At 33.9% G+C, this 22,873-nt stretch overlaps 1 pseudogene; it reads left to right on the forward strand.

Moving 5' to 3' along the window:
* Positions 1–11,158: 11,158 nt before the first annotated feature.
* On the forward strand, positions 11,159–12,135 carry LOC141720897 (uncharacterized; annotated as a pseudogene).
* The last annotated feature ends 10,738 nt before the right edge of the window (positions 12,136–22,873 follow it).

Below are 22,873 nucleotides of genomic sequence, written 5' to 3' on the forward strand. Positions count from 1 at the left end.
ATTGCCAGAAAAATACCAAAACAATCTATATTTTATTCTGGATAATTAAAGATTAAAATATCTAAATTTTTATCAGAAATAAACATTAAATATTAATATCAATTATCAAATAATTCACCAAAATTCACATAAAATCATATAATAATTATTTATTGATAAAAATAATTACATAATATTTCTCAGACGTTACAAGAGGTTTTGTATGTTAGTTTAGATCGAAGAAATTTATGAGAGAGATAGAGTGAGTGAGTGAGTGAGTGATGGTTTTGTGTGTTAGTTTTTTGTTTAGGTCCCGATAATCTGTATTTTGGGAGGGGGAACTGCCGCTTTTGTTTTCACCAAATGTTCAGCAATTTTTAATTTTTAATATTTTTTTATTTTTTTAATTTTTTTAATAATAAATCATTATTTATTTAATAGTGAACCACCAAAATTACTTTGTTATTTATTTACAATAAATTTCGTAATTTGTAGGTAATTTGATGTTACATTACTGATTAATTAATAATTCAAAATATAGTTTTAATACTACTTTTGTAGTAATATTTCCACTTCAAATTTTTTAAGAGTTAAAAAATACCTAATGTAACACTAGGTGCTAGTATTACATGAAGTGCAACGCCAGCATTTCATTATAACAGTAGATTTATAGCTATTGTAACATTGCAAGCGAGGTGTTACAATAGGCCAAAAATCTCTTAGCTAATATAACGCTCCTTGTAACACTTGCATTATAGTAGCCCACTTATGGCGTAGTAAATCTTTTTTGTAAAACTATTTAAAAATTTGAAAATCATACACCTGGTCGTCATTACTATATGAGTTGGTTGTTGTCCTTCTCAACAACTATAAGGTATCAAATTAAGAAAATAATCAGATAAGAGCCCATTCATTTCCATATATCCTCTACCCCTTATTGGGTCCATTTTACTTTTATTGGTCGACAAAAACTCCAGTTACCGTTACATATTATCTTAGTCGTAACTTCACTTCTAGTCTTTCATACCGGTAACACTCTCATCAATATCTCTTATGATTACTAAGTATAACAAGTCTATCCAGTAATCATCAAATCTATGTTATAAAACAAGGTCGACTAATATCACATCACATTACTACTATACGTATCATCTTTGGTCGTAACATCATCATCTAATTCTAAGAAAACTCTCGATTTCCAATCTTCTCAAACTCCTTTAAAATCCATCTAGCTCACTCCACAAGATAATCATGGGTGGCATACTTACTAGTAGATCCATATAACATGGTAGCAGCTATCCTTCGGAATACATGAATCCTCTCTCTAAGTTCTTTCTCACCTTTCCTAATACCTTGTGTACTCACCATATATTATAGCTCTCGAATCCATCCTCATAGATGTTGTTACATCATAAGACGGGTTTTAAACTGATGGTATAGAACAAGGCGTAGGGTAGACAGAAAAGATGCGCTCACAGCTGAATATCCGGTAGAACCGGAATTAGCATGTGGGGGATCCTCGAATAGGTAGTCTCATAACAGGGGATGGGATAATAGCTTGAAAAGGTGCAACCGTCGCAACAGGAGGTGATATGGCTAACACCAGTGGAAGAGCATGGTGTGAATCAGATGATGGTCCTCCGACTGAAGGCTCTGAATGATCAGACGATCCATGAATAAAATAATCTGCCATCGCCGCTATCTGATAATCAGCGTTGCTAGATAAGAATATCGAATCTCATCACTGAATCATACCAAAACCTACTATACAGTAGCACTCAATCTCTCGATATTCTATCTTTCTATTTCCTAATCGTAATCTTAACCCTCTATCCATTCTCGATAGACTAGGCTTGTTTCAGTGATTTATAACTTGTAGCTCTGATACCAAACCTATGACGCCCTCCGAACTCGGGTCAGAAGTTTGAACACCATATATAAACCTGTATATAAAATATTAAATACATTGACCATTCTTTACTCAACCGCGGATCGCAACAAGTTTAAGTATGGAAACAAGCCACAACCTTAACATTTATTATATCGTACCAAATCCCAACTAGTTCAACTTACAACTGATAATGAAATCATTCTTACAATTTTTCTTTACTCAGCTATAATATAAAGCTCCTGCTAGCTCGATCCAACTTAACCTGGAATCCTAGCTCGCACCCTGGACTGGGAATCCTTGTTATCAATAATTTCCTTTTTAACTGCAGAATATCATAAAAAAATTTGCAAGAGTGAGCTCTTCAGCAAGTCATAATAGCAATAACTGAGGTTAAACAATGATCAGTTAAACTAATTCGGAAGAATCAAGTTTCTGGATAAGCAATGATTAGAATTGGATATTCACTTTTCATTTTAAAAACCAAGGTTAGGCTGCTGATCAGTCACACACTAACCCTGAGCAAGGCTCCCAGATTTGCTCTATATACTGGATCCAAGGAACACATTGGCCTATCATGACCACGAATCTGGTTCGACCACGAATCTTGTCCACATTTATAAAACCATCCAATTCTTAAACGATTCAATATGATAACCATTATAATTCAATAAAACAAAATCAGAATTAACATTGATAAAACATTCATCTTGGAGCAGAAGACATTTCATAAGTATCACCAGGGTATATCAAGTTATATATATGAAGAACGACTTCAAGCCTGTTGAAGAATCAAGTATTTGATGAATAATGGTTCAATGATAAAATATGGTATAGATCTTTGATGTTATAGGATATTATAGGGTATATAAGTTTCTGTATGCTCAAGTGATTATGTTTCAGTATTTGGTTTATGTTGTGTATGTACTTATGGAGTAGTATTGTATTTGTATGGTTTAATATCTGGGAAATCAACCGTTGGTGGTTTACAAGAATTAAACCTTACAGCTCAAGTTCAATGGTATGATCAGGGTTCAAGGTTGAGTAGTTTAAAGCGCTTGCAACACAAAACATGACTTATTTTGAATACTAGCAACATGTTATAAGAAAGTTCAGAATATTACAATATATCTCGAAGAAATGTTCAGAAGTACTTGCCTTATCACAGATGATTTCCAACTTTATTTGTACTCATCTAACAGTTTTACTCATCAATCACTTTTCTTCTTTTCTATGTCTTGCTTCTACTCATCAATCACTTACCTCCTCCTTCTACGCTTCAGTTCTATTTACGGATCACTGGCTTTCTTTTTCTATGCCTCGCTTACTCTGCTAGGCATCACAAGTATCTTTCAATATTCAATCTCATATTATTCTAATCGTCACATAGATGTCATAAGCTTCTATCTACCATTCGTTTTACCAAAATCCGATTCACAAATTAAAAATTAAGACCAAAATAGTCAAACCATAACCACATAAGCATATAACACATCAATCAGATAGCACGTAGCACATAGCACATAATATATTCCATCAAAATAATTTTTCAAAGAAGATTCGGGGTCAAAATGATTTTCCAGATATTTAATACAAATTTTGAACAGTTTTCGGAATTAAAACCAGTCTCCGAATCATTTTATAATTAAATAGTAGGGTTCCAATTAGATAATGTTCCGGGATGAAATCCTTGGAAATGAATAATCAATTAAAATTAATTAATAACTAATTAAATTAATTAATCAATTATTAATTAAATTAATTGACAAATTAAATAATTAATTATCAACTAAAATTAATTAGCTAAATAATTTAGATTTATTTTTAAATTAAAAACAATTTTCAGAATTAAAAATATTGATTTTTTAAATTTAAAATAATTAAAAAGATAATACCATTTCAGTAAATAATAAAATAGAAATACGATTTTTGCAAAATTCTGAAAACACAGGGACTAAAGTAAAAGAGTTTACAAAACACAGGGGCCTAATTGTAATTTACCAACTCCGGTCATCTTCCGGCGAAACGACAGCGGCGCCGTCGTCGGCCGCCGTCGACCGCCCAGAACTCGACCAAAAACTCCATATTTGTAGGCGTTGATTCCAGGAACACAATCATGTAAATCACATCGTCAATAGATCACATAATCGGCCGGATTTTGGCCGAGAAAATCAAGAACACCGCCGTGGTCGATTTTCCGTCGAACAACTTACGGGAACCCTCTTATAATCTTGTACATACCATTCGATTTGTCTTTCGACGATCTACAATTTGGTACAATCAATTTCAAAGGATAAGCCCGAACAAAGAATTACCTAAATTTCAATTAAGAACATTCAAACACATAAACCCTAGTTCTCTTCAATTCGAGAATCAAATATCAATTTAAACATGTTATTGAACTCCAAGTTGATCATATAATATACCAAAATGAACATGAACAAAAAGATCTACATGATTCAAGCATCAAATCATATAAACAAAATCAACATCATAAATTCCTCTTTTAATAACTAATTAATTCGAATTAAAATAAATAAATAAGAAAATAACCTTGATTTCTGCACTGAAATGGATGGTTGATTCAGAAAGATCTTTTCGAGAGCTTCGATTTGATGTATAGCACACTCGATTTTGAATTCGATAACGCCTTCGTTTGTGAGTTTGATTTTCAAGAACACGGTGATTTTTGGGGGTTTTCTCTAGAAATAATATATTTTTACTTTTTACAAATGATTATCCGTACAAAATACAATACTGTATTGGCTATTTATATTTACGGAATATTAATACGTGTTAGATCGTATTGGATCGAAAAATAAGTTACTTAGCCGCTAAGTAACTGCAAAAACGACCCGATTGGATAATGTTTTGGATAACTATCAACCTTTTTTGAATAATTATCAATACTTTTGGATAACTATTAAAACTTTTGGATAATTATCAAGACCGGGATTCTTATAAAACACTTTATACGAAAATAATGTTATCGAAATGAGTATCATATCGAAAATTTTACGCCGGTACATGCATGGGGCAAACCGTAATCCGGATTGAAAAAGTCAAAACACGGAAAATGTCCAAAAATTACCAGATTGGGTTAGGAAGGAGTATTCGGAAGAGTTTCGGGTTGTAAAAATGTAAAAACGGTTGAAGTTGGATGATTCCCGGCTTCATAAAATAGTTTTATAATTATTCAGATAATAATTAATAATTTCATAAATCATTATAAAATTATATAACACTCCAAAAATTACCAGAAAAATATCACAATTATCAATAATTTATTCTGAACATATTGAAATTAATATACATATACTTTATCACATATAAACATCCACATATCAACACCAATCATCAGATAATTCACCAAAAATCACATAATAATCGCATAATAATTATTTATCGATAAAAATAATTACACGCTGTGTCCTGGATATTACACCTTATCTAATTTTAATCTTTTTTTATTATAATATTCTATTATCAATCTAATTTTAAAAATTACGGGATATTACATATTATTCTCCTTAAAACGAATTTGGTCCCCAAATTCGCAATAATCTTAAAGTTTGTGATACATCTACCCCTGATCTACAAAAGGTCAAACTATGGTCCACAGGAACACATCCTTGAGAATGTACTAGTCCCATATCTAATACACTCCAAATGACAGCCTGATCTGATACCAACTGTAATAGCCCGCACTTCTGGTCTTTTAATTCTAAATCAAAACTAAAACAACATACAATTTACTAATCGAAATCTCTATTAAATGAGAGCACAGCTAAAAGAGGAAGTCCAAAAGTCAATATACTATGTATATAAGGTCTTCGAACTTCAATACTATCCAACTCAAATCTTAGATGAAACCTGAAAATTGCAAGTAATAAGTTATACAACCCAGCAAGAAACCAATCGATCCAACTAGTTGGTCAAGTAACATGAACACATATAAAAAATACGATACGATATACGAAACAAACACTTTTCATACACTTCAATATTCTTATTCTTATTTGATACATATAATACACATATCACATAAAACACAATAATTCGAAGGCCATAATCCATGTCACGGCCACTACAACCCTGGTGATAACGGTCCTAAAATTTGGATCAGATTCTAATATGGATAATTTTTAGGTTAAGTAATAGGGTTTTGTATTGTTATAAATAAATCTCATTCGTCAAAATTCATAGGGCTTTTCTATACCAAAACAGCAGTCTTGTAAAATTCGTACAAAATTCATCTTAAGTCAAATTTCGTTAATTCTGGACTTTTTGGAAAGGTCTTTTCATTCTATACAACTTTCGTATTTCATAGTTTTGAAGAAAACATCATTCAGAAGCACATAAAGAGTAAATTCAGATCTGGTCAGGTTTTGAGTTAAGTTTTCGATCGATCTTACTAGTGTTTTTAAAATTTTATGATACGTGTATATTTGATTATCAAAACATGAGCTAAGTGATGATATTTTTGAAAGTATTATGTGTTACAAGTATACGTATTGTTGTATCTCTGTGGTGTTTAGATGATAATTTCGGATCTCTGATTTGTGCCATGTTTTGTGAAAGTATCGAATAAGAACTTAGGACCGTAGTCACCGGATTGTGGTGACAGTTTTCTGAAAATTTAGGACCGTTATCATCGGGTTGTAGTGGTCGTGGCATGGATTATGGGTTTTGAATTAGTGACTTCTATGTGATATGTGTATTATATGTATCGAATAAGAATAAGAATATTGAAGTGTATCGAAAGTGTTTGCTTCGTATATCGTATCATATAAATCATCGTATTTTTTATATGTATTCATGTTATTTGGCCAACTACTTGGATCGATTGGTTTCTTGCTGGGCTCTATAACTCCTTTTTTATATTTTTCAGGTTTTGTCTAAGATTCGAGTTGGATAGTATTGAAGTTCGAGGACCTTAGATACAGAGTATATTGACCTTTGGACTTCCACTTTTAGCTGCGCTTTTGTTTAATGACTTTTATAATAGAGATTTCGATTTGTAAATTGTATTTTGTTTTAGTTTTGATTTAGAATTAATAGTCCGAAAGTGCGGGTTGTTACAGTTGGTATCAAGAGCAGGTTGTCCTTTGGAGTGTATTAGGTATGACACTAGTACATTCTCTAGGATGCGTTCCTGTGGACCATAGTTCAACCTTTGGTAGGATCATGGGGTAGATATGTCACAAACTTTATGATTGTCGTGAATTTGCGAACCAAATTCTTTTTAAGGAGGGTAGTATGTAATATCCCGTGATTTTTAAAATAAGATTGATAATAGAATAATATTATCAAAATGATTAAAATTAGATAAGGACTAGGATTTAAAATTTAATTAGAGTAACTAGGCTAAAATTTGGATCAAATTATAATATTGTTAACTTGTAGGTTAAGAAATAGGGTTTTGTATCGTTATAAATACATCTCATTCGTCTTCCTCGTCTTAATTATTGATATTCGTAGGGCTTTTTTATACAAAAATCAGCAGTTTTATAAAATTCGTACAAAATTCATCGTAAGCTAGAATTCGTTGATTCTGGACTTTTCGGAAAGGTCTTTTCGTTCTATACAACTTTTTTATTTCATAATTTTGAAAAAAACATCGTTTTCAGCGTCTAAAGAGTAAATTCATATCTGGTTAGGTTTTGAGGTAAGTTTTTGATCAATCTTACTAGTTTTAAAATTGTGGATACGTGTATATTTGATTATCAAAATATGAGCTAAGTGATGATATTTTTGAAACTATTATGTGTTATAGGTATAAATATTGTTGTATCTCTGTGGTGTCTAGATGATAATTTTGGATCTCTGATTTTTGCCATGATTTGTGAAAATATCGAATAAGAATTTAGGATCGTGGTTACCGGATTGTTGTGACAGTTTTCTGAAAATTTAGGACCGTTATCACCTGGTTGTAGTGGTCGTGGCATGGATTATGGGTCTCGAATTATTATCTTCTATGTGATATGTGTATTATATGTATCGATTAAGAATAAGAATATTTAACTGTATGGAAAGTGTTTGTCTTGTATATCGTATCATCTAGATCATCATATTTTTTATATGTGTTCATGTTACTTGGCCAACTAGTTGGATCGATTGGTTTTTTTTTGGGTTAGGTTTCGTCTAAGGTTCGAGTTTGATAGCGTTGAAGTTCGAGGACCTTAGATAAGAGTATATTGACTTATGTAATTCCACTTTTAGCTGCGTTTTCGTTTGATCACCTTTGTAATAGAGATTTTGATTGGTAAATTGTATTTTATTTTAATTTTGATTTGCAATTAATACAGCGGAAACACGTTACACAAACACACCATGACTGCGAAAATAGTTTTATTCAGAGAGTCCTACCTTCTCTAAAGTGCTACATTATCATGAGATTTACTAAAGGCATAAACAAAAGAAACACAAAAATGCACTTGTTTTCATTGAAAGTAGCAAAACATTAACATATTGAGCAGTTTTTGACAAGAGAGAGACATGTCAAATGTTGGGATCTCACACCCTACCCAAAATCTACCATAGTGATAATCCTCCTAATTAAACAACCAAGACCACTCTTTACTAATATTTGTTGAAAAAAATACTAGAATTGTGATTTTAGCCATAGTTGCAATACAACTCTTAAAGATATATTAGTCGTAGAAATTAAATTCGGAAGCTCCCTTTAATTAGGGCTTTTATTCAAACCTCTACCATTCAAGAAAGCGTAATGCTTCATAAACATTTGAGGATAATAGTTTTAGAACCTACTATATTCCCTCGGTTTAAAATTATATGTCCATTTTAAAAAAATCACGCGTATTAAAAAAATTGAGATTTGATGAGAAAAAAATTGTATTAATTACATTAAATGAATATAATATGTGGGATATGCATGGTTGATCTTAGAAACATAAATTAGAGATATGTGGAATACAATTGATAATGGAAACATGAACTTACATTTAAAGTTTGAACTGTATAATTAATTTGAAACAAATATTTAGTGGACATGTATGTATCATGAAAGGGATGGAGTTCTTTGAGTAAAACTATGATCAAACTCAATTTCTAACCATTTAGAAAAGGGTGGTGCTAAATGTGCTAAAAATTTAGTTCCTGCACTAATGAGAAACTACTTGACTATTAGTGTGCTTATTGCTAGTATTAGAAAATACATGTTCATCAAGTTGGGCCTATATAATGGATTTAATTTTAAATTTACTTTGATGTTAATATTTTCTTATATAAATATAATAGTTTCGAATTTAAGGCTACGTGGGCCTATATTATGAATTTAATTTTAAATTTACTTTGATGCTAATATTTTCTTATATATATATAATAGTTCGAATTTAAGGCTATCAAGTTTGAAATCAATACTAATTTATTTTTTTTTAAAACAAACATGATTTATCAAAATTATATATTAGGAGTAGATAATTTATAACTTAATTTAGAGTACAAGTTTATGCGAGCAAAAACTTATATATAATATATAATATTGACTCATAATAATTTAATGCATATTCTTTTACAACAACGTTCTTTATATTTACACTTAATTATTTTTTTATTATAAACCTATATCGAGTTCATATGAAATAAAATATAATGGTGAGATAAATAAATTATTTTGATAAATATATATATAGTAACATTGTTTAAGAGTGAGTATTCAAATCCATTACTTGGAATTTGCACAAACTATGTTCATTTCAGATTCAGTTTCAACTAACCAAAAGCTAAAATTTACACTGTATATATTATTTTATTACTAAACTGCAAAACCAAATTTAAAAAAATAAAATATTGGGATAAAAATGAATAGGTTTATTTTAGTAAAGGTGTACAAGGAGAACAAGATAATATACAAAAATTCTAAATATTTTTGTAACGGTGTACAAGGAGAGAATGATAATATACAAAATTTTCAATAATTTAGAGTGACGCCAAATATAATTTTTAAAATTGAATTGGAGAAGAGTTTTACATTAAAATAGTATAAAATTACATATTTAAAATTGAGTTGGAGATGTGACACAAGACAAACACAAAAAGAAAATATACAACCAAATTAAAATCAATGCCTAAATTAATTTGAACTAAATTATTATAAAATAATCTAAACAAAATTTTAATAAAGGAAACAGAAATTTGTAAGTATATTAAAATATGAGAATGAACTATACTAAATAAAAGTATATAACTTATACTAAACTCTATATAAACAATATCTTTAAAATAATTAATTTTATTATCAGGTCAAAATATTTATAATCACGTGGCTAGAAAAATCAAAGAATAATTTTTATAAAAATTTGATTTTTTTTTTAAAAATAGAGAGACTAATAAATTGTTTTTGTTTGCAGAGTGAAAGTTTATTATAATAAAATTATACAAGAAAAAAAAGTGAATTCATAAGTAACATTTATATTAAATATTTTTAGTTGCACAAAAAAACCAAGCAAAGCTAGGTTGCTCATAAAAGAAAATCTCAGGGCACCTGGCAAAATTTTAGTACATTTAGCAATCATGTTTAGAAAATGACTTTGGCAAAAGACTAGTAGCAATCTGATTACTAACCATAGTATTCGGTAATGATGCAGGGTAGTTCTCCTTATCCGTGTTATGTTTAGAAGCCAATATTTTAACAACAAGATGCTCCTCAAAATTGTGCAGGATGTTAAATGGATTGCTAGTTAACATAGCTAGAGGTTGAGTTGATATATCAGTACCAATATTTTACATCTTAATGTCTTTTTGTGCAGGTTTCTGCACTGCTGTTTGTGCTTCTTGGGAGATTGTCATCATGGCGTGTGCATCTGGACACTCATTATCTACCATCTCAGTAGTATCAATGTCGTAATCATCCGGACCATCATCATCTTCGAAGCCATATATCTGCTACTTGAATCTGATTTTTATCTCTGACTACAGCGCAGCCACGAAACTCTCCTATGATATTGAGATCCTAGTGATATGCAGAGATATTCTCCAGATATGTTGAGATGCTCTTCTAATATGATATGCTGATTTGTTGGGATGCTCTTTTGATATGGGGGATGTGTAGGATGTTCAGATTCTATAATTGTAAATTGATTTGTTTGAGCTAAAATTTTGGAATTAGATTAACATTACAGCTATAGTTTCTTATTTTTGCAGCCTGGTTCTCGGGCATTATTTGTATATATGGGAGAAATAGAAAAAAGACATTTTACATTATTTTGCACGCTTTTACCAATTATTTTCATGGTATCAGAGCCACACGGCTAAGATACACTACCCATAATGGGTGATGAAACGCCTGATACAACTAAAACACCTATCTCACCTATGTCTACTCGAAACGACTATACGTCACCTTTTTTTCTTGGCTCACGCGACAGACCAGGAGATCTAATCACTCCAGTCCGTCTCAAAAGCAACAATTATGATGAATGGGCAAGGTTTATACATCTTGCTCTACTAGCTCGCCGAAAATATGGTTTCGTCAATGGCACGATTATGGAACCTAAAGCACCTTTCACAAGTGAGGATTGGCTTACAATTTATTCAATGCTTATTTCTTGGTTAATGAACACTATTGATCAAGAGGTTAAATCAACTATCTCGTTTTACGATGATGCTAAACTCTTGTGGGATGAACTGAAGGCGTGTTTCTCCGTTGTTAATGGCCCCCGCATTCAACAATTAAAATTTGATTCGGCCAAGTGCGAGGAAGCCAAAAATATGTATGTTTCTACCTATTTTAGGAAGCTGAAATTTAAATGGGATGAACTGGCTAATCCTGAACCGATTATAACATGCAAGTGCGGAAAGTGTGCCTGTAATTGGGGCCAACAACATGAAAGTAGAAGAAGTAATGAGCGCTTTCATCAATTTTTGATGGGTTTGAATGCTGATTTCTATGCCAGTTGCGTACTACTTTATTGTCTCAAGAACCATTGCCTTCTCTTGACCGTGCTTATCAACAAATGATTCAAGAAGAACGTTTATGTGGAATAAATAATGCAAGAGAATCTCCACCAGAAGTACTGGGTTTTTCTCTTCGCACACAAGGACGTGGTCGAACAAAACCAGAAAAAATTTACAGGTTTGGGCTTATGAGTTCTCATTATCACCGATCAGGACATGACGTTGTGACTTGCTTTCAGCTGCTTGGATATCCGGAATGGTGGGGTGAAAGACCTCGTACTCAAGGAGTCGCTAATTCTGGTGGCAAAGGTGTTGGTGGTCGTAATGCAGATTCACAGACAGTTGTGTAGAATAAAAATTATAATGGGCTTGTGCTTTAGATACAAAGTGCAGTGTTTAGCACAGGGCTACTGTGTATGGAGAAGAAAATAAAGTTGCTTCTCATTCCTTATTTTCAAACTGAATGCATACAATCTAATATATACTAGTCTAGACATATAACGTGATATTTAAAAAATAGCAACTGAACTTGCTAGCATGACTCCACTTCTTCAACTTCCCTGATAATGCTGAAACTGAACTATGACCTGGTCTACAGCTACTGTTGTGCTAACCAACACAACATTCACTAAGGCCTATACAATTTATTCAAAACTAATAAAACACAAATTAATAACTAAATTTAAGATTATTCCAACAATCACCCCCTTAATCTTACATTTATCATCAACTCATTTGGCTTAGCCCGTCTGGCATTCATCCTAACCCGTTTTGCTTTCAACTTCTTTGCCCATATGGCACTTAAATTTAGCCCTTTTGGCTTTAAAAAAAATCCTGCCCACATGGCACTTCTGTTTACCCGTCTGGCACCTTTTATTTTGCCCGTCTGGCATCATTCTTCTGTCTATAATAATGTTGGTTCATCATCCTCGATATGTGCGAGGTTCACTTCTTGTCTCTTCTCTCTTTCCCGTCGCGGTTTATCACATTCTGCAGCATAGTGTCCCATAGTATTACAGTTGTAATACTTTATCCTACTCTTGTCACGGAAAGAACCACCTCTAGCTCTTTGATTCCGAGATGCCAGAAGAAGTTGTCCATCTACGCTCTCAGACCTGCCCTTCATCCTTTCCCCGTGAGCTTTGAGACGACCAACTACCTCTTCAACTGTCATCACCTTAACGTCTCCAAATTGTTCTATGTTTGAAGCTATTTGAAGAAACTTATCTGGAACTGCATGTAGAATTTTTCTCACAACACTCGATTCTTCCATTATTTCGCCAAGGACCTGGATATTAGTCACAATCCCACTCAACTTCATACAAAAATCTTCGATTTTATCCGTTTCCTTCATGATTAAGGACTCGAACTCGCCTTTTAACGTCTGCACTTTTGCTTCTTTTACTCTTTCCACACCCATGCACATCGTCTTGATCGCTTCCCATGCTTCCTTAACTGTTTCTTTTTCAGCAATGGACAGCAACACATCTTCGGGCACACCTTGATATATTGCTGCAAGTGCCACTTGCACCGTTTTCTCATCCACGCCCCCCTTAGGATCCTTCTGTTCGATTGCACACCAAACTCCTTGCGCCTTCATAAACACTTTCATCTTCAGGGACCATGCCGTATAATTGCTTCTCGTTAACATTGGATAGCTTAAGCCCACAAAACTTTCTTTTGCTTTGGATGTTTCCATGATTTTATTTGTGTGCTTGGGTTGATATTTAGGCATACAGGAACCTAACCATCATGCTCTGATACCAAGTGTAGAATAAAAATTGTAATGGGTTAGTGCTTTAGATACAAAGTGCAGTGTTTAGCACAGGGACTACTGTGTATGGAGAAGAAAATAAAGTTGCTTCTCATTCCTTATTTTCAAACTGAATGCATACAATCTAATATATACTAGTCTAGACATATAACGTGATATCTAAAAAATAGCAACTGAACTTCCTAGCATGACTCCACTTCTTCAACTTCCCTGATAATGCTGAAACTGAACTATGACCTGGTCTACAGCTACTGTTGTGCTAACCAACACAACGTTCACTAAGGCCTATACAATTTATTCAAAACTAATAAAACACAAATTAATAACTAAATTTAAGATTATTCCAACAAGTTGGGTGTGGCAAGGGAGCTACTATGCGAGCAATGGCGGTAAATGGACACAAGGGTATAATTGTTGTCCCAATCAATGAGAACTATTCTGGTGGTAAAGTCAACATATCAAACACTGCAATCTCTACTCCTAATATGACGACGGAACAGTGAGAAACTATAGTTACTATGTTTGGTAATACTAAATCCTCTACTGAACGACTACATGGTATGTTTTCAGAAATTTCTTGGATCATAGATAGCGGTGCATCTAATCATGTGACAGGGGATGAATCATATTTGTTTGATATTTAAAATATCGTGGCATGTCCCGTTGGACTTCCTGATGGTCAAAGATTAATTGCTATTAAAAGAGGAATTGTGAGGTTGTTGGAAGGACTAAATCTTAAAAATGTGCTTTATATCCCTAAATTACATTGTAACATAATTGTGGTTACACAACTGATTGACGATATGCACTGTTTTGTACAATTTTCTTCTGATATGTGTGTTATACAGGACCTTCATATGAGGAAGCTGATTGGAATGGGTGAACGAAGAGATGGACTTTATTACTTTCAGAAACCAACGATGTTGCAGTCTTTCACAGTGGGGGGTTTTGAATCATTGTTGGAACTTTGGCATCAACGCCTTAGGCACCCTTCAGAGAAAGTAGTAAAGTCACTACCTTTTTTAAAAAATTCTAGTGATAAATTGAATAAGGCATGTGATGTGTGCCCTCATGCTAAACATACTCGTGATTCTTTTCCTTTTAGTGATCATAAAGTTCCTCGAATTTTTGAATTGGTTCATTATGATTTATGGGGTCCTTATAATACACTTTCTTCGTGTGGAGCTAGCTATTTTTTAATTATCGTGGATGATTTTTCCAGAGCTGTATGGATTTATCTCTTGATTGATAAATTGGAGGTTTTTGAAAGCTTTATGTCATTTTTTGCTATGGTTGATCGACAGTTTGGCAAAAATGTTAAAATTATTGGAAGAGACAATGGGACGGAGTTTAATTGTTTAAAAAATTATTTTCTTTCAAAAGGAATTATATTTCAAACATATTGTGTGGGAACTTTATAATAAAATAGTAGAGTTGAATATAAGCACTGTCATATTCTAACAGTTGCAAGAGCCTTGCGTTTTCAAAATAAATAGAACACCTTCTAGTGTGCATCAAAATAAAATACCCTATAAAATTTTATTTAATAGTATGCCTATTTTTGATGAATTAAGGGTGTTTATATCATTATGTTATGCTCATAAGCTAAGAGTGATAAATTTGCCAGTCGAAGTCGAAAATGTGTCTTTGTTGGGTATCCTTTTGGGAAGAAGGGGTGAAGAGTATTTGATCTTGAAAATAAAAGTTTTTTTAATTTCCAGGGATGTTAAGTTCTTTAAAAATCAATTCCCTTTTGCTGAAAATGATACTATTAGTATTGAAAAGAATTTTGAAAGCATGTATATTGTTGACGACCTTATGATCAATTTCCCCGGGGATCCAGAATTATCCAGTAATGGACTAAAGTCCACACATGAATCAGTAGAGAGCCCAATGACCACCACATGCCATGAATCAAAGTCCAGCCCAAATACTGAGCATACTTTAACTGTAGAGGAGGAAACAATAATTGTTTTTGATTCTTCTAATGAAACACAAATGGGACAAGGATTCCGTGACAAGATACCATTTGTTTGACTTCGTGATTATGTAACAAACACTGTGATAGTCGAAGCTCCATCTACTCTCTCTTCCAGTTCACTCGCTTCCTTTCCTTCCTTAGGTACCCTTTTTCCTATAACACATTATATCAATTGTACAAAATAATCTGTTGGGCACCAGAAATTTCTTGCAGCTATAACCGCAGGTTGTGAACCGAGATCATTCAAAGAAGCTATGAAAGATGAGAGATGGAGTCAAGCTCTGCAAACGGAAATCCATGCTTTAGAGGATAACGGGACTTGGACTATGGAAACATTGCCACCTGGTAAACGTGCTCTTGGTAGTCAATGGGTCTATAAAATCAAGTACAACTCTGACGGTAGTGTCCAACGGCTTAAAGCTCATTTAGTTGCTCTTGGTAATCATCAAAGATCTGGGATTGATTACAATGAAACTTTTGCACCAATTGCAAAGATGGTCACGGTTCATGATTTCTTAGCCATTGCAGCATTTAAAAATTGGGAGTTGCATTAAATGGATGTACATAATGCTTTTTTGCACGGGGATCTCAACGAGGAAGTATATATAAAGCTTCCACCAGGTTTTACATATTCTCAACCTAATATGGTGTGTCATCTTCGAAAGTCAATTTATGGCTTGAGACAGTCATCACGATGCTGGTTCACTAAGCTAGCCACAGCCCTAAAGAAGTATGGTTTTCAAAAATCATGTGGTGACTATTCGCTATTTACTTATACCAAAGCAGGTGTCCAAATAAATATTTTGGTGTATGTTGATGAGTTAATTATCTCTGGTAATGATTCTGTTGCTTTCAAAAAATCTAAGAGCTACTTGAGTAAATGATTTTACATGAAGGATCTGGGTGTTCTTAAATATTTTCTTGGGATCGAAGTGGCACGCAATCTTAATAGTATATGTTAAATATATTTGATAATGTCATGGCTAATATAATTTATGTTTAGATTTCAGATCTTATTTAACAGGACAAATCAGTACTTAACTGTTGATCAGTACTTATACTGGAAGTCAGGACTTAAGGATATCAGTACTTATATTATCAGGAGATAATCATCAGAAGTTAGATATCAGAACTTAAGTGCTGAAGGACGATCAGATAAGGACAGTAGCTGATTAAAGGAAAGAAGATCGAGATAAACATAAGAAGAGATATGTATGAAGAAGGAGTTCCGTGAAGAATGGAATACTTGGAAGAAAAGATATCTGATTGATATATTTTAGGAAGCAGAATTATATTCCATATCAATTAGCGATTATCTTGTAACTGTGTAGTATATAAACACAGACATAGGGTTTACATAAAAAGTGTTATCATATTCGAGAAGATTATTCATTGTAACCCTAGCAGCTCTCGTGATATTTGTTCATCACTGAGAGGTAACGGTTCCATACTATAACAGAGTTTATTGTTTTAATAAAGTTTGTTTTCTGTTACTTAATATATTAAAGTTTGATTTGATTGTATTATACACTGTATTCACCCCCTCTACAGTGTGTGTGACCTAACAAGTGGTATCAGAGCTTATCTGTTAACACACATACAGTTAAAGATCCAAAAACAATCATGTCGGACACAGAAACTCCAACTAAGCCTACCAAAACTGAGGAACCGCCAAAGACACAAATTCAGAGTCGGTATGAGACCATCAGAGTTCCCATACTGAGACCATCTGAATATCCTATATGGAAAGTAAGGATGACCATGTTCCTGGAAGCAATAGATCCAGAATACCTTGATAGAATCAAGGAAGGGCCTCACAAACCAACCAAGCTCGATGTTGCAGTTGCAGGTGAAGCAGCAAATACCATACCAAAGGAGAAGAGTGATTATACTGCTGAAGATATAGCATCAATTGCTAAGGATGCTAAGGTACGATACTTACTGCATAGTGCCATTGATAATGTAATGTCAAACAGGGTAATCAACTGCAAGACTGCTAAGGAGATATGGGATGCTCTGGAAACAAGGTGTCAGGGAACTGACACAATTAAGAAGAACAGGAAGACAATACTCACTCAAGAGTATGAACATTTTGACTCAAGGACTAATGAGTCATTGAATGATTTATATGATAGATTTGTCAAACTTTTGAATGATTTATCATTGGTTGATAAAGAGTATGATCTTGAAGATTCAAACCTTAAATTCCTGTTAGCTCTTCCTGAATGCTGGGATTTGAAGGCAACAACAATAAGAGACAACTACAATCTTGATGAAACAACTCTTGATGAAATCTATAGAATGCTCAAGACTCATGAGCTTGAGATGGAACAAAGAAGCAAGAGGAAAGGAGGAAAGTCAAGGACAGTTGCTCTTAAGGCTGAAGAAGAATCCCCCAAAGCAGCTTCTTCAAGGAAAGACAAGGGTAAAGCTCTTGTCATAAAGTCTGAAACTGAGTCATCAAGTTCTGAAAGTGATGATGACTCAGATTCTGAAAGCTTGCCTGAGACTGATGCTGATGAGGAGATGATGAAGCTGTGTGCTCTTATGGTGAAAGGAATCACAAAGATTGCATACAGGAAGTTCAGGAAGGGAAAGAAGTTTTCCAGGAAAGGCATAAGTTCTGATAAGAAGAATTTCAGAAGATCTGAAGGCAGAGGAGGAAAGTCTGACAGAGGAGATTATACCAATGTTAAATGCTATAACTGTGGTGAGAAAGGCCACATATCTCCTGATTGCAAGAAGGTAAAGGGTGACAAAGGCAAGGCTCTTGTCACAAAACAGAAAAGCTGGACAGACACCTCAGACTCTGAAAGTGAGGAGAACTATGCATTGATGGCAAATGCTGATAAAGAAAGTGCTGAGAGCAGTTCTGAAGCTGCTGAAACAAAGGTACCTCAGACTACTTATGCTTTTCATATTGATGATATTAATGAGTTGAGAAGATATCTTAAAACCATGTTTGTTAGTTATAAAGATCAAACTTTAATATGTGAAAGATTAACTTCTGAAAATCTTGCATTTAAGAAAAGAAATGATTTCTTAGAAAAAGAGTTAGTCATGTTCCATCAAACTCAGAAGGATAGAGATGATGCTTTTTATGTTAGGGATGAAGTGCTGAAAATGAATGAATCTCTAAAAACTGAGTTAGAAAAGGAAAGAGAGATTATCAGGACTTGGACTAACTCTGGCAAAACAACTCAAAATTTGCTAAGTAGTGGAAACTGGAAAGAGGGCTTAGGTTATGGAGAAGATAAGAATGATAAAGGAACTGAAGAAATTAAGCATGTTGTTAAGCAAAAGCCAAAGTTAAAACCTGTTAAGTTTGTAACTGTAAAGTCTGAAAATGAGAAATCAGAAGTTAAAGAGGAATCAACTTCTGACAAACTAAAACAGGAAAAGACAGCTGAAGTGAACATATGCTTAATGACAAAGAAGTAGTTTAAGCATAAGCTGAAAGATGTTAAGAATGCAAACAATGTAAAATCACCTAGGAAAAGTAGGAATGGAAAGGAAGGTGTGAATAAAAGCAATGATTATATACCTGTTCCTGATGCTCCTAGGAAAACATGTCATAACTGTGGAAGTTCTAACCATCTGGCTTCTTTTTGCAGGAAAAATAAGAATATTAACTCCTTACCTTCAAAATCAGGAGTTAAGAGTCAGTCTGTTAGATACAAACCACAAAATCCTTGTTTTCATTGTGGTAGTTTATGGCATTCCATTTATACTTGTAAGGAATATCATAGTTTGTACTATGATTATTATCAAATAAAACCTTCTTTGAAGAAAGTTTCCATTGTTCCTTCTAGTGTAAATTCTGATTCAAAGTCTGATAGTGTAAGTTCTGATAAGAAAAATGTTAACATAAACTCTGATGCTAAAACCGCTGCAAATGTTAACAAACTTAATAAGGCCAAAGGATCCAAGCAAGTCTGGGTCCTTAAAACCAATAATTAGTGGTCTTTGTGATTACAGGGCAACAGGAAAAATATTCTAGTTCTGGACAGTGGATGTTCAGGACATATGACTGGAAATAAGGCCCTACTATCAGACTTTGTGGAGAAAGCTGGCCCAAGTGTTTCTTATGGAGATGGCAACATTGGAAAAATATTGGGATATGGCAATATCAATCTTGGAAATGTCATAATTAAAGAAGTAGCTCTGGTCTCAGGACTTAAACACAATCTACTGAGTATAAGTCAAATCTGTGACAGAGGTTATCATGTTGATTTCTTTGAAGAACACTGTGAAATTGTGAGTAAATCTAAAGGCAAAGTTGTTCTGAAAGGATACAGGCGTGGTAACATTTATGAAGCTAAGCTTTCAACAAGTACTGATGGTTTTGCAATCTGTCTGATGAGTAGAGCATCAATTGAAGAAAGCTGGAATTGGCACAAGAAACTCTCTCATTTAAATTTCAACAATATAAATGAACTGGTCAAGAAAAATCTTGTGAGAGGACTGCCAAAGTCAGTATTTGCTCCTGATGGCCTTTGTGATTCCTGTCAGAAGGCCAAACAAAGAAAATCTTCATTCAAGAGCAAGACTGAATCATCAATTCTTGATCCTTATCATCTACTACATGTTGATCTATTTGGTCCAGTGAATGTCATGTCTATTGCAAAGAAGAAATATGCATTGGTCATAGTGGATGAGTTCGCCAGATACACATGGGTGTATTTCTTGCACACAAAAAGTGAAACTGCATCTATCTTGATTGATTATGTCAAACATTTGGATAAATTGGTCAAAGATTCTGTGAAAATTTTAAGGAGTGATAATGTCACTGAGTTCAAGAATTTGATAATGGAAGAGTTCTGCAAAAACCATGGAATAAAGCAAGAATTTTCTGCTCCTGGAACTCCACAGCAAAATGGAGTTGTTGAAAGGAATAATAGAATTCTCATTGAAGCTGCACGTACAATGCTTGAAGAACCAAACCTTCCAAACTATTTCTGGGCTGAAGCTGTGCAGACTGCTTGTTTTACTCAAAATGCGACACTCATTAACAAGCATGGAAAAACACCATATGAGATGGTGAAGAAAAAGAAGCCAAATCTGAAATACTTTCATATATTTGGATGCAAGTGTTTTATTCTCAAGACTCATCCTGAACAGCTATCCAAGTTTGATTTAAAAGCTGATGAAGGAATCTTTGTTGGATATCCACTTTCCACAAAAGCCTTCAGAGTCTATAATTTGAGAACAAAAGTGGTCATGGAATCCATCAATGTCTCTTTTGATGAAAAGAAGATTACTGGTCTTGAAGATTTCATTGACCATGATCAGCTGAGACTTGAAAATGAAGACTCAAATTCTGATACTGAAAATCCTGACAGTCTAAGTTCTGATACTGTAAATTCTGATGGATTAAACTCTGATGTTATTGAAACTGTGGTGACTACGTCAAAGGAAGATGCACCTATGCAGGGGGAGCATACTCAAGATCCCACCACATCTCAAGAAACATCAGAACATACATCTGGCTCTTCAAGTTCTGATTCGTCAAGTTCTGATAAGTCAAGTTCTGATAGTGCTGAAAATCTAAATACTGAAGAATCCAACCCAGAGAGCATAGTTTCAGGGGGAGCATCAGAAAATGAAAATGAAGACAACATGGATCATGGGGGAGCATCCAGTTCTAGAGAAAACCTTCCATCTGCAAGGAAGTGGACAAAATCACATACACCTGATTTGATAATTGGAAATCCTGATGCAGGTGTCAGAACTAGAACAGGTACTTCAAATGAATGTCTTTTACAATTCTTTTCTCTCTCAGACTGAGCCAAAGAAAGTGGAAGAAGCTCTTCAGGATGCTGATTGGGTGCAAGCAATGCAGGAAGAGTTAAATGAATTTGAAAGAAACAAAGTCTGGACCCTAGTGCCAAGACCAAAGAATAGATCTGTTGTTGGTACAAAGTGGGTATTCAGAAACAAAACTGACAGTGATGGCATAATTACAAGGAATAAGGCATGGCTGGTTGTAAAAGGATATTCTCAACAGGAGGGAATTGATTATGATGAAACATTTGCACCAGTTGCTAGGTTAGAATCCACAAGGATATTTTTAGCTTATGTTGCTCACAAAAAGTTTACTGTCTTTCAAATGGATGTGAAAAGTGCTTTTCTCAATGGAGAATTGGAGGAGGAGGTATATGTTGAACAACCTCCAGGCTTTGTAGATTCCAAACATCCAGATTATGTCTACAGGCTTGATAAAGCACTTTATGGACTTAAGCAAGCTCTTAGAGCATGGTATGAGACTTTAGCTCAGTTTCTTCTGGAAAGTGGATTCAACAGAGGAACAATAGACAAAACATTGTTCTACCTCAACCATGGAAAGGACTTACTTCTGGATCAGATTTATGTTGATGATATCATTTTTGGGTCTAAAAATGATATACTTTGCAAGAAGTTTGCCAAACTAATGCAGTCAAGATATCAGATGAGTATGATGGGGGAACTTAGCTATTTTCTGGGCCTTCAAGTCAAGTAGAACGAAGAAGGCACTTTTATTTGTCAAACCAAGTACACCAAAAACTTGCTGAAGAAATTTGGAATGCAAGATTGTTCTAGTGCATCCACTCCCATGGCCACTGCAACAAAATTGGATAAGGATACTGGTAAATCAGTAGATATTACTGACTACAGAGGTATGATTGGCTCTCTACTCTATCTAACTGCTAGTAGACCTGATATCATGTATGTTACCTATCTTTGTGCAAGATTTCAAGCAGATCCAAGAGAACCTCACTTAACAGCTGTGAAAAGAATCTTTAAGTATCTTAAAGGAACAGCTGATCTGGGATTGTGGTATCCTAGAGAATCAGATTTTAAACTAATAGGTTACTCAGATGCAGATTTTGCAGGTAGCAAAATTGACAGGAAAAGCACAAGTGGAAACTGCCAATTTCTTGGAGGCAGATTGGTTTCTTGGTTCAGCAAGAAACAAAAGTCAATTTCCACATCAACTGCAGAAGCAGAGTATATTGTTGCAGGAAGCTGTTGTGCACAGATTCTTTGGATGAAGATTCAGTTACTGGATTATGGGTTAACATATTTCAAAATCCCTATTTACTGTGATAATCAAAGTGCTATTGCTATGACAGGTAATCCAGTACAACACTCTATGACAAAGCACATCAGCATCAGGTACCACTTCATAATGGAACATGTGGATGAAGGTACAGTGGAATTGCACTTTGTTCCAACAGATCAACAACTAGCAGATATCTTCACAAAACCACTGTTTGAAGCCACTTTTACAAGATTGGTAAATGAACTTGGAATAATTTCATGTTCTTTCTCTAAATCTGCTTAGTCTTGTTCT

This window comes from Apium graveolens, chromosome 1 (genome assembly GCF_009905375.1).
Source record: "Apium graveolens cultivar Ventura chromosome 1, ASM990537v1, whole genome shotgun sequence".
Lineage (NCBI taxonomy): Eukaryota > Viridiplantae > Streptophyta > Magnoliopsida > Apiales > Apiaceae > Apium > Apium graveolens.